The sequence below is a fragment of the Danio rerio genome, chromosome 15 (assembly GCF_049306965.1).
Source record: "Danio rerio strain Tuebingen ecotype United States chromosome 15, GRCz12tu, whole genome shotgun sequence".
In the NCBI taxonomy this organism is placed as follows: Eukaryota; Metazoa; Chordata; class Actinopteri; order Cypriniformes; family Danionidae; genus Danio; species Danio rerio.
In genome coordinates, this window is record NC_133190.1 from 41,953,068 (window position 1) to 41,969,136 (window position 16,069).

The 16,069-nt window shown below is 36.7% G+C and overlaps 1 long non-coding RNA gene across 1 annotated transcript in view; it reads left to right on the forward strand.

Annotated features, from left to right (window-relative positions):
- The first annotated feature begins 10,894 nt into the window (after positions 1–10,894).
- Positions 10,895–16,069, forward strand: part of LOC137487784 (uncharacterized) — a 54,343-nt gene continuing 49,168 nt past the window's right edge. Inside the window, exon 1 of the long non-coding RNA XR_011006512.2 lies at positions 10,895–11,073. This is a non-coding gene — a long non-coding RNA (uncharacterized lncRNA). The remainder of the gene's footprint in view (positions 11,074–16,069) is intronic.

Consider the following 16,069-nt stretch of genomic DNA (forward strand, 5'->3'; position numbering starts at 1 on the left):
CTTCTTGCTGTGAGGCGACAGCACTACCTACTGCGCCACTGCCTTGCCCCGCATGTAGGTGCGATGTAACTTAAATTCAACAAATGGACCTTCAAAATAAAGTGTGACCTAATATAAAAACCAAAACCAAAAGTGTAAAACCATGTTATTATATGTAGTAATTTCACATGCTGAGTTTTAGTTTACTGAGAAGCTACGTAAGCAATGTCATCTCAGTGTCATTACTGACATTCTTGGTGCTGCTTCATATGAACGTGTATGCTGGAGGTTTACTAAATAAGACAAAATGTGCATAAAATTCGCCTTCGATTAATTTCCCAGCGCAACTTTAAGTCATATTTCCAATACATTTCCCATAAGTCACTGCAATGTAACTTAAATTCAACAAACAGACCACCACAATTAAGTGACCAATTTTACTCTTAAATTCAGAACATTAATTCTAGATCTGATTTTGCTACATTAACCATAGTTTAACCATGATATTTGTCATAAAGCTGGTTATGCAAATGGTAATTAATACAGAAAAATACACATTTACTATGGTAAAACCATGACTTTTTTTCTGTAAGGAATGATAATTTTACTCCTACATCTTAAATTCAGAACATAGCTATATATGATTTTGCAACACCAACCATAGTTTTGCCATGATATTTGTCATAAAACTGGTTATACCAATGATAATTAATGCAGCAAAACACACATTTCCTATAGTAAAACCATGGATATTTTTCTGTAAGGGAAGATTATTTTACTCTTACATCTTAAATTCAGAACATGATAGCGTAAAAGATACCAAACTGAGAGAGACGAGACAGAATTGTGTACTTCTGAGGCTCTTGTGTTCACTGAAAATTGATTGTGTTTGTGTTTATGGCATAACCCAGCTTGTATTTTCATTTACTCTGACCCTCTGAGTAAACTACACACACACACACACTGCTGCGTCCTGCGAGCCTACAAGGCTGGAAAATAACGACTAGCCCTTTTATTTCGCCAGCAAAGCAACTTTGCCTCTCTCTCCCAATTTCATGCCTTTTTCCTTCTCATTTTTCACCTGCTTCGCCTAAATGTATTTCCCCCTTTTTTCCCCATTTATTTGGGGAAATGATTGCCTTCTACAGTTGCAACATTAACACCCCTTCTACCGTTTTATCGCCAATTCACACAGCGATAAGATATGAGCTCAGGCTTGACGATTGACTTTTAATTGCGTGTACGGAGCATGAGGCGTCTTGTGTTTGATTTCATTGTGCTGGTGCTGCATTTGAACCCAGATAAATGTGTGTTTGTTGCCGTTTGTGTGTGTGTGTTTTTTTTTTTTTTTTTTGGGGGGAGATGTGCTGGTATGTGGGTTAATTAAAGGAAACATCCCTGGCTGCTGTTGCAGATTTTTTTCTCTCCTTTTCTGTATTCTCTCTCACACACAGTAATGAGGAATGGAAGCAAAGGCGCCGGTGCTAGCAGTACAGCACAATTCATCATTCATGTCATCCATACCAAAGCCAGCTGCTCGGAACAGACACAAAAAATTAGCATTTCACCCCCATCTCTTCTCTTTCTCTCTCGCTTTTCTTCATCAAGCCTGGTTTTGTCACTTCCTCGCTGTTAATGGTCTCCTCTTCTTATCATTTAACTGGGAAACTAATTCCTGTCTTTGATTACTGTCAACCGCAGCACAATGACCTGTATCCGTCTCCTCTGGTTCTGCTGAAACGGCTGTTTTTCCGTGGATTGGATGTCAAGACAAAGTAATTATTCTCTTTTTAAACTTCTGGTTTGAGTTTCTGTCTTGGCTTATCTTGCAGCGTGTTTACATTTGCATTTTTATAAAGTGCTAAGTAATCAAAACAAGGCGGCTGTTCCTTTCATATTCGGCTTTGTTGTATTGTTCACTTACATTCAGTACTGGGCATTGTTGTATTTTTATATGCGCATTATTATTATTATTATTATATAATTCATATATATTGTAAGATACCATATGTGCATTGATTCTGTTCTCTGATATCTACATAGTAGGCTAAAAATTCTCCAGAAATTCTTTTAGATGCTTATTTATAGCTTGTAACTGTTGCTTGTAGCGATAGTTGACTTAAAACAGGGAGTACACTTGTTGCCTTATAATTAAGTAAACAAACCAAATTTGTGGGGGAACACGCCGGATCCGGCACCTCTGAAATTTGATCCGGCACCTCCTTTTACCAATCCCCCTCCTCAACCGTCCTGTTCCCCTGTTCACCCTTCACTTTCACTTTCTTCCGCGACTCCCCATCCCTCCTCACTTTCGTTTGCAACAAACGGTGGTTGTGGACTGGAAAGGTTTATTTTAGCTAGAAGGAGTGAGATATCTTTATCCACTTTCCCCTTGGTTTGCTCCTTAGTTGTGCTGTGGATGAAATCTAGGCTACATAATAATTATACTCCATGAAAGGTACTGCCAAAGATGTATATGGAAAACTAGTATCATGCTCCTCATGAAGTTTTTGAAGTTTACTGGCGTTCTTTCACTCCAGAAAAATCCCAGTAAGAGCTGAATGATACAATACAGTGCATAAATATGTGCCTACTTATATTCAACAGTTTACGTGTTTGTTGTCTCATTACATATATTCACAGCAAATGTCATAATATGCACATTTAACTAACAAAATGTGCATTTAAACAGACCTTATGCCTCTGCAGATTTGCCTAATAAATTTACAATCTATATATCCTGCATTTTGCATTCTGACGCACTGTCAGAAGTCAGTTTCTCAGAAGGCTCATTCACGCTTCCTGTCTCTCTAGTTTTCAAACCAAGAGTCCTACATACGGCGACACAGTGGTAAGCACTGTTGCATCACAGCAAAAAGGTCCCTGGTTTGAGTCCCAGCTGGGCCAGTTCGTATTTCTGTGTGGAGTTTGCATGTTCTTCCCGTGTTTGCATGGATTTCCTCTGGGTGCTTCGGTTTCCTCCACAGTCCAAAGACATGCATTATAGGTGAATTGAATAAACTAAAATTAGCCGTAGCGTATAAGTGTGTGTGTGAATGTGAGAGTGTATGGGTGTTTCCCAGTACTGGGTTGCAGCTGGAAGGGCATCCGTTGTGTAAAACATATGCTGGGTAAGTTGGTGGTTCAATCCACTGTGGCGACCCCTGATAAATAAAGAAACCAAGCTAAAGGAAATTGAATGAGTGAGTCCAACATACAGTACAAAGAATGCTTGATGCAAGTTTAAATAAACTTAAGGAAAATATAGATCATTGTAGTAATCTCACTAGGAAACATTGTGGCCAATCAAACACAGCCTGGGGAATGCATAATAATCACAAGTGCAACGTAGCAGTGTTTTGTTCCAAATGGCTTGTTTTTCAGCAGGGTTTTACACATGAGAACAAAAAAAAACAACATACTTAAGGTTCATCGCATGCCATCTCGATGTACTGAACTCTTAATATTCAGCTATGCCAAGGTGTCCAGATTTTCGTTATGGCAACTTTAACCCTTTAACTGCCCCATCAAGAAAAAAAAAATGGATTGCATTTCTTAACTCCCAAATGTTGCTAGACAACACACTCAATGCATTTTTTTCAGCACATCCCATAATTTCTGAAATATCAATCTCTACCAAATGATATGCCAGTTTATGGTGAAAGTACAGGATTTAATACATATACTATGAAAAATCTGAAAAAATATAAAGTTTAAGACCAATTTATTTGAAAAAAATATTCAAATAAAACATTTTTGATTACTAAATCAACTTTATTTTTTTGAAGTACGCAATAAAATTATTCTCATTTAACATGTTTTCTTGCTTTTTGTTTTGTTTTTTTTACAATTAAACCAAAATTAAGCGTATTAGTGCAAAAGGATTTTTTTTTTTTTTTGTAAACCATCAATGCTGTTTAGTGTGGCTTTATAATAGTGTAGTGTAGTAAACCATTATTTAAAGCATTCATTCATTCATTGAATTTCTTGTCGGCTTAGTCCCTTTATCCGCTTGTTAAGTGTGACGTCACGTGAAGTGGCTTCCGAGTCCAAGCGCTCTATTCAACTGAATGGGGAGACTCATGAAATGGTAATAATAAACGTTTACAAAGCGATTTATTGTTTTCGAAAATCACGATCGCAGTATATATGTCCATGCATAATATCCGATGGCCAGAAAGTGATAAATTTTTTTATAAATTGTTAAATTTTTGGTGTTTGTTATGCAGCAAGCCCAGAAATTGTTGTGTACACTATGATTTTATATAAAATTAACTTTAATGTGTGATAGGAATAAAACATGATCATAAACGAATTATTTCTCCACTCAAATGAATGGCGGCTTGGACCCGGAAACAGTATACATACGTCACAAACACGTCACCAATTAACAAGCGGATTAATCCAGGGCGCCACAGCAGAATGAACCGCCAACTTATCCAGCACATTTTTACGCAGTCAAAGGGTTAATCCTATATTCTCATTCTTGTTTTCTTGTTTTTCTGTTTTGTTTGTTTAAACTCTGAAACTCAAACTCATCCTAGTAATTGCATGATGTTGTGCTTCTTGTCTAGCATGTGACTTTCTTATATTTGGCACCACGTTGACATGGTTGACTATTTAAAAATAAGGAATATTTATATTTTGTGTGTAGATTATTATTTGGATGTAAATATGACCCTCTTGTGTATATATATATATATATATATATATATATATATATATATATATATATATATATATATATATATATATATATATATATACAAGAGGGTCATATTTACATCCAAATGATAATCTACACACAAAAGATAAATATTCCTTATTTTCAAACAGTCAACCATGTCAACGTCAAAGTTGTGGGTTTAATTCTCTGCTAAATGTCTTCAATGCATTGCACATTGCTTTGAATTAAAACATCTTGAATGTCAATACTGAAAAATAGGTAAATTTGCTGAATAGAAAGTGACAGATTTCTTACTCTAACCCTCTGGTGAGTGGAGTTTATTCCAGCGTTTTTTTTAGCATTCTAAAGGTCTATTTCACAGAATAGAGTGTTGATAAATAGTGCTGAGCCCTACGCTGCGTATGCATGCAGTTAATAGCAGCCTGTTCCAATGCACCATGTCATCTGTATTGCAGTAAGAAGCGATCGCTGTAAAATAATTAAAAACACATTTCTGCTTCCCACGCTGGTCAGTTCCTCCTTTTGTTGGAAAGCAGATCCATTCAAATGAGGTCTTCTCTTTTCATTTCACTTTTGACTCCAAGGTCTTGTTTTTCCTCTTATCTTTGCTGCTCTGTAGAGTCAGCTCCGCTAAGCTCTCCTTCCTACAGTTAGCAGAAGGAGTGCTGTAATTACCCACGAACACTTGCTGCAGCCTTTCCTTTTGTCAGCCTAAAGAAACCAGAAGGCCAATCTCGAAGCGACTGTGACATTATCTTCAGATTGAATGAAAGTTGAAGAAACTCTTTGAAAGGGAGCGTCTATTCAACCAAGTAGAGAACAGAATTTATTTTTTTCCCAAACTCGGTATTCACCTGCATGTCCAACTGTTGGAGGATTCAGAAATGGATTTGGTCAGAGTTGTGGCTTGTCTTAAATTGTGAACATCTGATGAACATCTCTTAATCAAGCTGTAATTATCTGACCATCACCCTGCTTGAGTAAATGAATACTTCAAAAGAAAGGTATACCAAATATTAAAGTTAAAACTGATTATTAGAAACATCATCAGATTTTTTGCTTCTTTTTTGTCCTCATAGTAAGCATGTGTGTGTTTCTTTGACGTTATGAAATTAAATAATGTTTTGTACATTGTTTTCACAAAGTATAGTAACCATTATTTTTTTAATGACCATGGTAACCACAAATATACCAGCCTGATCTCACGAGGAAACGTAAGTATTTTACGTTTTGTCATTTTAGTGGCTAATTTGTACAAATTCGTATAAGTTTATTCGTATAAAAATGTATGATTTTAAAAAGGAGACGAGGCCAACCCCACCCCTAACCCCAACTGTCATTTAGTGATGGGAAGTTCGGATCATTTTACTGACTCGGATCTTTGAGTCTTGTTTATCGAGATGAACAAATCTTTTTTCGAGTCATTTCGTTCATTTGGTTCAATTTGCCAAAATATTATTAAAATGTTACGAATTGCTTCCAAACACATCTACAATTAGCCCAAACGGTTGATTGCACGACAAATAAGTCATAAATAGAATATAAGAAAGAGAAAATAATAATTTAATGTTTACCTGCTCTTTTCTCTATGAAGGCATGTTGTCTCTTTGCTCAGCTCACCTCTTCATGTCTTTAAATGTTAGGGGTTCATTCACGTTACAATGACAGTCACATATATTCTTAATCAATGCACAGTCTAAGCTGATAGGAGCCATGATCGTTCATTCATCACGTGAGAGAATGACTCAAACCCGAGGACTCGAGAGATGAACGGTTCAATTCTTTTTCCGGCTCTAAACGCGTATGATTGGCTCGTGATGAACGAGTAACTCAGACCCGATAGAGGACTCGAGAGGTGAGCGGATCAATTCTTTTTCCAGCTCTAAACGCGTATGATTGGCTCATGATGAACGAGTAACTCAGACCCGATAGAGGACTCGAGAGATGAACGGTTCAATTCTTTTTCCGGCTCTTAACGCATATGATTGGCTCGTGATGAACGAATGACTCAGACCCGATAGACGACTCGATAGGTGAGCGGATCAATTCTTTTTCCGGCTCTAAACGCGTATGATTGGCTCGTGATGAACGAGTAACTCAGACCCGATAGAGGACTCGAGAGATGAACGGTTAAATTCTTTTTCCGGCTCTAAACGCATATGATTGGCTCATGATGAACGAATGACTCAGACCCGATAGAGGACTCGAGAGGTGAGTGGATCAATTCTTTTTCCGGCTCTAAACGCATATGATTTGCTCGTGATGAACGAGTGACTCAGACCCGATAGAGGACTCGAGAGGTGAGCGAATCAATTCTTTTTCCGGCTCTAAATGCATATGATTGGCTTCTGCCAATGTGATGAAGACTTGAAATTAACGATACCTCAACAAATGTGCGCACGCGCAGATGAACGAATCACTCCCTGAGAGGACTCGTAGTTCCCGAGTCATATTGAAGATTCGTTCAAAATGAACGAATCGTTCATGAACGAGCCATCAATACTGTCATTGGGTGATGAGCAAATCGTACTAAATTGTACCAATTAGATTGTACGACTTAATACAAATTAGCCACCAAATCAAAAAGTTACGAATTGCCATGAGATTTCGTTGAATAAACCATGGTTTTAAACACTAACCATAGTTTATTCATATTTGTAGTAAAACTGTGTTCTTACAAATGGAAGTCAATACAACAATATATCCTGCAATATATATTTACTTTACTTCTAGTTGATCATTTGGAAAAATGGCAGAAGATAGATTTTTCAGATGAATCATGTGTTGAACTGTATCCCAATCATCACAAATACAGCAGAAGACCTATCGGAACCAAAATCGACCCAAGATTTTCAATCAGTCAAGTCAAGGAAAAATCATGGTTTGGGGTTACATTCAGTATGGGGGCTTGCGAGAGATCTGCAGAGTGGATGGCAACATCATCAGCGTGAGGTATCAAGACATTTGTGCTGCCCATTACATTACAAACCACAGGAGAGGGCTAATTCTTCAGCAGGATAGTGCTCTTTCTCATACTTCAGCCTCCACATCAAACTTCAAAAAGCAAAGAAGATCAAGGTGCCGCAGAATTGGCCAGCCCAGTCACTAGACATGAACATTATTGAGCATGTCTGGGGTTAGATAAAGGAGGAGGCATTTAAGATGAATTCAATGAATCTTGATGAACTCTGGGAGTCCTGCAAGAATACTTTCTTTGCTATGACTCGAATAACATTAATAAAGTTCTCTGGATTGGCAGAGATGTATGGATGCAGTCGTTCAAGCTCATGGGTGTCATACACAATATTAATTCTTTGTCCACTGCACCATGACTTTATATTCTATACTGTACATTATTTCCGCTAGCTGACAAGAATTTTGTCTAGGCAAAGTCAGACATTACTGTCCTAATGGAATAATTAAAAATCAAGGCATGATCATATTTCATTTTGCTAAAATAAGCGTAATCTAGAAGTCTTTGCCTTTCATATTAACCACTTCTGATACCCAATGATCAACTAGAAGTCAAGTTACTATTTGTTCTTCCTAATATGTCATACCTCATGCATTTTAAACTCTTAAATGCATGACAAGCTGTTGATAACCCCTTTATTATTTATCCTGTTGATTTACCCCTTGTGTTTCAGGGTCTTAAATGTTTGCCAAGCTTAAAGTAATACCTCATAGTAATGATTAATAGTAATCTCTAACACAATAGCTATCTCAACACATTACAAATATTTGCAAAGGAAATCTACCATGTCATGACTGACAAAAATTTGGTCAAATATTGCACTGCAAAGAACAAAACTAATTTTAAGTTGTCTAAAACTTGGCAAATGACTACAGAATAAGCAGGAAAATCAATGGCTTGTCATGATTTAAAAGAATTTTAATGCTTTGTGTCGGGCAGTTCTTTGCCCCCATGTCATGCATTTAAAAATCTGTTAATTAATTTTTATAAGGGGCAAAAAATGTGAGTGAATCGATAAGAAACTGAATGTTTTATGACATTATCTTCTGATGCAAGTTGAAGGAACTCTTTGAAAACAAACGGATTCAGGTTTGGTGGGAGTCGGGGCTTGTCTTCAGGTGGGATTCCCTGATGAACATCTCTTAATCAAGCTGTAATTGTTTGAGCATGACCCTGCGTGACCCGGTTAATGGAAATGGCCCTGATTAACGACGTGTGCTCAGTCGCACAGTGGGAGGCGCCGCCCACACCCACGACTCATTGGCTCATTAATTAATTTATTAATTAAAGGGTTACAATGAGGCAGAAACAAAGGAGCAGCCAAAGGACAATCAGGAAGCAGTGGTGCTTCTGCATTTTGCTGTTAAAATGATTTATGTGTAAACTCGCAGTGATTGATAATTATAAAGCATCAGGCTACATCAAATTGCCGTCAGTTTTAAATTAAACATTGAATTAGAAAAGGAAGATTATTGAGTATGGAGTATTGTGGATTAATTTAATCAGGAATATTCTTCAAAGACTCTGATAGGAAGGGAAAGGTGCCATTAATTAAGAATTTGACATGTTTCATGGGCAACAATAATATGTTTTTTTTTTTTTTGGATGAAAATGAGAACAGGCACACGTAATCAAATAATATGAAGAAAATATGTTTTTATTTCATTTTATTTGTAGTCAGACCATGGGTAATTTTCATAACCAGAATGACATTTTCCTTGCTAGGCTACAGAGATTGCTGGGACTGAGGCGAATATGATCTGTCAAATCACCAAAGTTTGCAAAATGCGTCTTCTATGCAGACCACCTTTGAAGTCATTCAAGGATGACATTTTAATGTCAATAAACATCTGTCGATTATTATTGTGAATAAATATGGAAGACATTTGGAACACAACTGTGACTTGGTATGACATTTGCTTCTCCAAACATGTTTGTTTGCAAGTGTGCATGTCATTAAAGCTTGGCAAACAGTCACAATTAATATGTGTGTATGTTTATGTGTTATATTGTCAGTGCATTGTGTACATCAGCACTTTTATGGATGTTTAATAATGGCCAGGGTCAAATGATGTTTAGTATTGGGATAGGTCATGCTTTATAAAGCACATTTATAAAATTAAAATAAATAAATAAATAAATAACACATTTATGTGTCCTCATCTTTTAAATAAACTGCCTTTGATCCTAAGAACTCAACAAGATTATCCAAAGCTGACATAACAAAACAAGAAAAAGCATTAAAAGAGATGGATGGAAACAAAGCTACAGTTGGCGAGCAATGTTGTTTGGCTGCTTTCACATTGAGAATTTATAACAAAACTGACCCTCTAATCAGAATGTTAGCAGTAAATATATACATATATAAATATATACACAATATATATATATATATATATATATATATATATATATATATATATACTGCTAACATTCTGATTAGAGATACACAGATACAGTTGAAGAGTCCGAATTATTTTATGTTAATTTTTTTTCAACACATTTCTAAACTATTTTTAATAACTTATTTCTAGTAACTGATTTATTTTATGACAGTAAATAATATTTAACTAGATATTTTTCAAGACACTTCTATACAGCTTAAAGTGACATTTAAAGGCTTAACTAGGTTAATTAGGTTAACTAGGTAGGTTAGGGTAATTATGCAATTGCATAACTGTCGTAGACTATCGAAAAATATATATAGCTTAAAGGGGCTAATAATTTTGTCCTTAAAATGGTGTTTAAATTTTTTTTAATTGCTTTTATTCTAGCCGAAATAAAACAAATAAGACTTTCTCCAAAACAAGAAAATATTATCAGACATACTGTGAAAATGTCCTTACTCTGTCAAACATCATTTCGAAAATATTACATAATCTTGCACAAACTGACTAAGACATGTCAGATATAAAGTGGATCAAATACAGTCATAAAATTACACAAAAAATTAAAAAAAGAATATATATATATATATATATATATATATATATATATATATATATATATATATATATATATATATATATATATATATATATATATATTACAAAAAGGAACAACACCCTGCAGATATCAAACAGAAACTCTGTAAGGGTTAAATAAAACCATATTCTTGAAACTAATTGTTTTGGCGGTAAATACTTTTTTAAAGTAATGCGTTACTTTACTTGTTACTAATAAAAGTAATACTATTACTTAACTCACGTTACTCGTACACATCTTCGTATATCACGTGACCGACTTGAACCTTTGAGAAAAGTTCAAACAAGATGGCGGTGTTTAAGCGGCAGTGGATCGAGGTCTCACCTGGATGATCTTTGATGTTGTATCACCATGTTTGGAGGCTTAATTGGAGTTTTAATCCATCGATTTTACGAGGAACATTTGAAACAACAGAAAAAAGTCGCAAGTCGTCTTTTAGAGAAAACAGGTAAGCACGCTTTATGTTCAGCTAACATTAGTCTATCAGCACGCACTGATATCCTTGTTGTTTGTTTATTTTCTACGAGTTGTCTCAATTATCTACAATAGTTAACAGAGGTATGGTTGGTTTTATTTTTACACGTTATTTCTCCTTAATATAATTTCTTTGCTATTTCTAAATGGGGAAATCATATTAGCACAATGACTGTAAAAGTATTGTTTACAGTCATTCAAATAGTGCTAATGTTGTTTTAAGTCATACGTGTATGTGATTTCAGATCGAATTTTTAAAGTACCGTGGTAAACAATATAGGGACGTGTCACAAGTTGTCACTGAAGGAATTTGCGAATATATATCAACTTTACCTCAATCAAAAGTGCCTTTCAAAACGCGCGCGTCGTCTCGAGCTGAGGCAATCCCGCGTCATCTCACCCGGATCCCGCCTAAAACCAGAAACCTTTCAGAGCTGGAGATAAAAGGTGACATTGAGGGGGTTACAGCATCCAAGTCATCCTTTTCACTGCTTCTATGTCTTGAGGACAGACAGGGAAATGTCAATGTGAGCAGCACGAGCTGGAAGTTGAAACGGAAGAGAGCATCACGACATCTCTCTCATCAATTTTACCCGCCAGACAGGTAGAAAAAAACTTCACATTCCCGTCTTGCGTGTCAGGTAAATTCTCTGATTTAGGGACGCATGGTAGTGGAGGTTATTTTTAATAATTTGAGTGGCACCTGAGCGTGTGACTCTGATGTGTTTTTTTGCGTGAAGACGGCTGAAGTTATTAGACATGGCGCTTTCGATGTAGCGTCTCACTGAAGCAGCAAATTAACACAAAGACACGGCGACACATTAAGAAAGAGGGATAGAGAGAGGAGAAGAAATATCCGTTTCCTCTTGTATCCTTTCCTCACTCCTACTTCTCAAATTCCCTCACCGTTTAATCTCACAATCTGCTCAAGTGTTGACACGTCAAGGTTTAAAATGTGGAACCCTTTAGATGTCATTGAGGTAAAGTTGGTTTTATATCCACACGTTTAGTTCTTCTTCTTAATAATATAATTTAAAATAAGTATTTTTTTCTTGTGGAAATTCTGAATGAGGAAATCATGATAGCAGTCAATGACTCTCAAAGTACAACATTGTTCAGTCAAATAAATAGTGCTAATTTTGTTTTAAAGTCATACTTAAATGTGTTTTCACACCAAATATATTTGAAGTAACATGGTAAACAACATAAGCAGCATGTCACAAGTTGTCACTGAATGAATGTGCAAATATAAAACCAACTTTACCTCAATTCCTCACTCTTACTTGTTAATTTCCCTCACTGTTTACTCTCACAATCTGCTCAAGTGTAGATACATCTAGGCTTGTAATGTGGAACCCATTAGATTTTATTGAGGTAAAGTTGATTGTGAACACACATTTGGACTTAACTTCCAAATGTAATTCCAGATAAGTATTCTTTGGAAATTCTAAATAGGGAAATTATATTAGCAGCCAATGAATATCAAATTACAAAATTGTTCACAGTAGGGTTGGGCGATGTCGACCAATTTGGCATCGTACAATGATTAATGTAAAACATTGCGATGGACGATGGTATCGTTGTCATAGGCGGAGGTGAATTTAATTATTTTTAAATAATTAATTCATAACAAATCAATAATTTGTAGCCTACCGTTTCAACTACCTGACCCACATGGTCTTTGCTTTACCCATAAACAAATCATAAATAAGTAAAGATAAGTTGCACACAAATTACCACCTGTCAATCACTTTTTCCGTGGGAGGTTAATCGGTAAAAAAAAGTGCACAACCAACAGTATCTGAGGTTTTCACTAAAATTACTAAGTACAAGTGTGAAAGTAAAAGACTGAAGCAGTGTACTAATGCTGTGACACCCTACCTGATAGATTCAAAAGAAGGAAGAGTCGTTAAATAGAGACAAGATTAATTAAATATCACCTTTAACAACTATAGTGAGACGCGATCCAGCGGTACATCCTTGATAAACTGTCCGGCGTGCACTGCTCTCTGGAGCTCAGACGAGCTCATGACAATGTGTGTGTGTTTGTGTTTATGTGTGTGGCTGTGTGTTTGTGTGTGGCTGTGTGTGTGTGTGGTCACGTGATTTGCATTTTTTAGTGGACGGAGGGCTGTTTAGAAATGCTAGGTAAAACACGGTGTGGATGTGGATCATTTTCGTTCTAAAAAGCCATTTTAATACTAAGAAGTATCAGTGTAAACAAGGCCTAAGTGTGTATTTTTGGGTGGGATGCGGGGCGGGGGATCGGCGATGCCGGCTCAGTATCATGTAGGCTTGGGCGGTATCCAAATTTTTATACCGTCAAACCGCCTCCATATTTTACCCCGGTATCCGGTATTACCAGCGTAATAAAAAAAAAAATGACGTAGGGCTCAGACAGCGTTACCAAACTGTTGGCTTGAGCCTAAACCATTCAGAAACTGAACACCTTCTATGCGACCTTAGGCTTTTGTCAGAGAGAGAGAGAGAGCCAATCGACGCACAGCATCTCTCTCCCGCGATTTATTCAGAAATTTACTCCCACACCATAAGAAATCTGGTCGGCTCCCGCGGTACAGCAGCGGGAATGCAGAGAGCTGTAATCGGGCCATAAAAATTATACCCGATAGGTCCGACAGGTACATTTTGATTGACAGCTTTATAAAGCCCGAACCCGTTTACAGGCCGACGTTATTCAAATGTGCTCATGCACACAGCTCTAATGCATTTTTTCAAGAATGAGTCATTTATATGTTTGAACATCATTTAGTCGTAACAAACGTAGACTATAGGCCACTTGGAAGTTGGAACAAAGAAATAAAATTAGTCCTCTGTAACATCGTAACATCTCAGCACTCTATATAGGCCTGGGTACATACACTTAGCTTTTAAATTGGCCGACACACCAATGAAAAGAAATCTTGCTTAACAAATCAAATTAAAATAAACTCTAAATGATGACGGGTATTTTGGCAATAACAAAATTAAGATAAGGGCTCTTGTTTTGCCAGTTCTCTTCACAATCTGGCATTAAGGCGACGGTGAAGCTGAATACTAAAAGAATAATGCCACCATTAGCCTGTATACTCTGTCTACATTACGATTATATGGTTTAATTAATATTTATTCATAATTGAAAAACCCTTTACTCACCAAGATTAGGCTACGTGTGTTTGTGGAGGAACATTATTAAATCCACTGGCTTTAGCGCAGTCTCTCACTCATGGTGCATCCAGTATAACTGAACACCCTTTCTGCGGCTACAGGCCGAGATGCAGAGTTCTGATCCGGCTGATTTTGCAAGTTTTGGGTAGGATTGTTTGTTCATCTTCAACCAGTCAGGAACCAGGGGCGCCCCCAAGGGGTGGCCAGGGGTGGCCACGGCCACCCTTGTGTAAACTCTGGCCACCCCTGTGGCCACCCCAATATGATAGTTGCTGATATTAATAAATAAATGAATAAATAAAATGCAGCCACTAAATTATTGTGGATTGATCAGCGCCACTGACGAAGCTGATTCACTGAGATTGCACACTTTTTATTAAGAAATTATTATTTTTGAAATGAGAAAGTTGTGTTTCATCTGATTGAAAACCACAAATCCAAAATAAATAACTAGATGCATTTTGAAATCTGCTTTTCAAAATTTTGTTGGGTTTTGCTTGGTTTATTAATTCATTCATTAATCATATTCATTATTCATAATTCATTAATGTTGGACATGGCATATATTGTATGTTGTACAAGAAATAACTTACCTGAAAGAGGTTTTAGACGAAATATTGATTTTTATTTGGTTTGCACTTGTACTTGCGGAATAAATTACAATATTTCAAGAGTAATTATTGGAATTCATTAAAACTTCATTATTTATTTTACCAAAAACAAAAAGATAACATTACTCCTTATTCACAATATATACACAATTCATAATTTTTTTTGTGCCACCCCAAGATTTGTTGTGGCCTTACTTGGCCACCCCTAAGAAAATTTTCTGGGGGCGCCACTGTCAGGAACATCCATTTAATTTTCCATGACAGCAGTTTCAGTGTAGCGAGTGGAGTGGCCTCGTCTTTTTACCTGTCAGCTTGCGGTTTAGGGCTCTATCGTAATACGCAGTGTATGAGCGACCGACGAAATACCTGGCTGGAATAACCGCTCCTTCTGAGCTAGTGACTGACTTGACTGCCGTCAAAATTTGCTTTTTTTACTACTTCGTCATCATTTGTTTCACCTTTGCAGGGATGGATTTTAATGCAGGGTTTTGGATTTTTTCGGGTCTCGCCGGATTCGGGCAAAGATCTTCAGCTCTAATGCAGGCCTCTTGTTCATATTAACCACGTCTCCCTTCTGTTCAGTCGAAACTGCCAAACTGCAGGACACTTTGAAGCGCGACTCGTCACCTCTCCCCCTCTCCCTCTCCCCCTCCCTCTCCCTCTCTCCTCCACACTGTCCCGTGATGACAATCACACATACGTTTTGTAGGCATTAAATAAAGGATATTTAATATTTTATGACGGTATAACGGTATTGAAACTAACACCGTTGCTAATTTTAGATCCCGCGGTATACCATAATACCATAATACCGCTGTGGACGTTAGCATCGTCTATTAGCCAAACCCTAGTTCACCGTCAAATAAAATAGTGCTAATGTTGTTTTGAAATCATACTTAAACATTATTTCAGTCTAAATATTTAAAGTAGCATGGTAAAAAAAAAAACATAGGGAGCATGTCACAAGTTGTTTTTGAATGAATGTGCAAATATAAAACCAACATTACCTCTTTCCTCACCGTTTAATCTCACAATCTGCTCAAGTGTTGACACATCTAAGTTTGTAATGTGGAACCCATTAGATGTTGAGCAGGTAACTCGAGATGGTCGTACCTCAGGGGCACAAACACGTCTGCATACACAACATGCGTCTTCTGAGAGGTTTAAACGAGGATGAAATGCAATCAGCTTGAA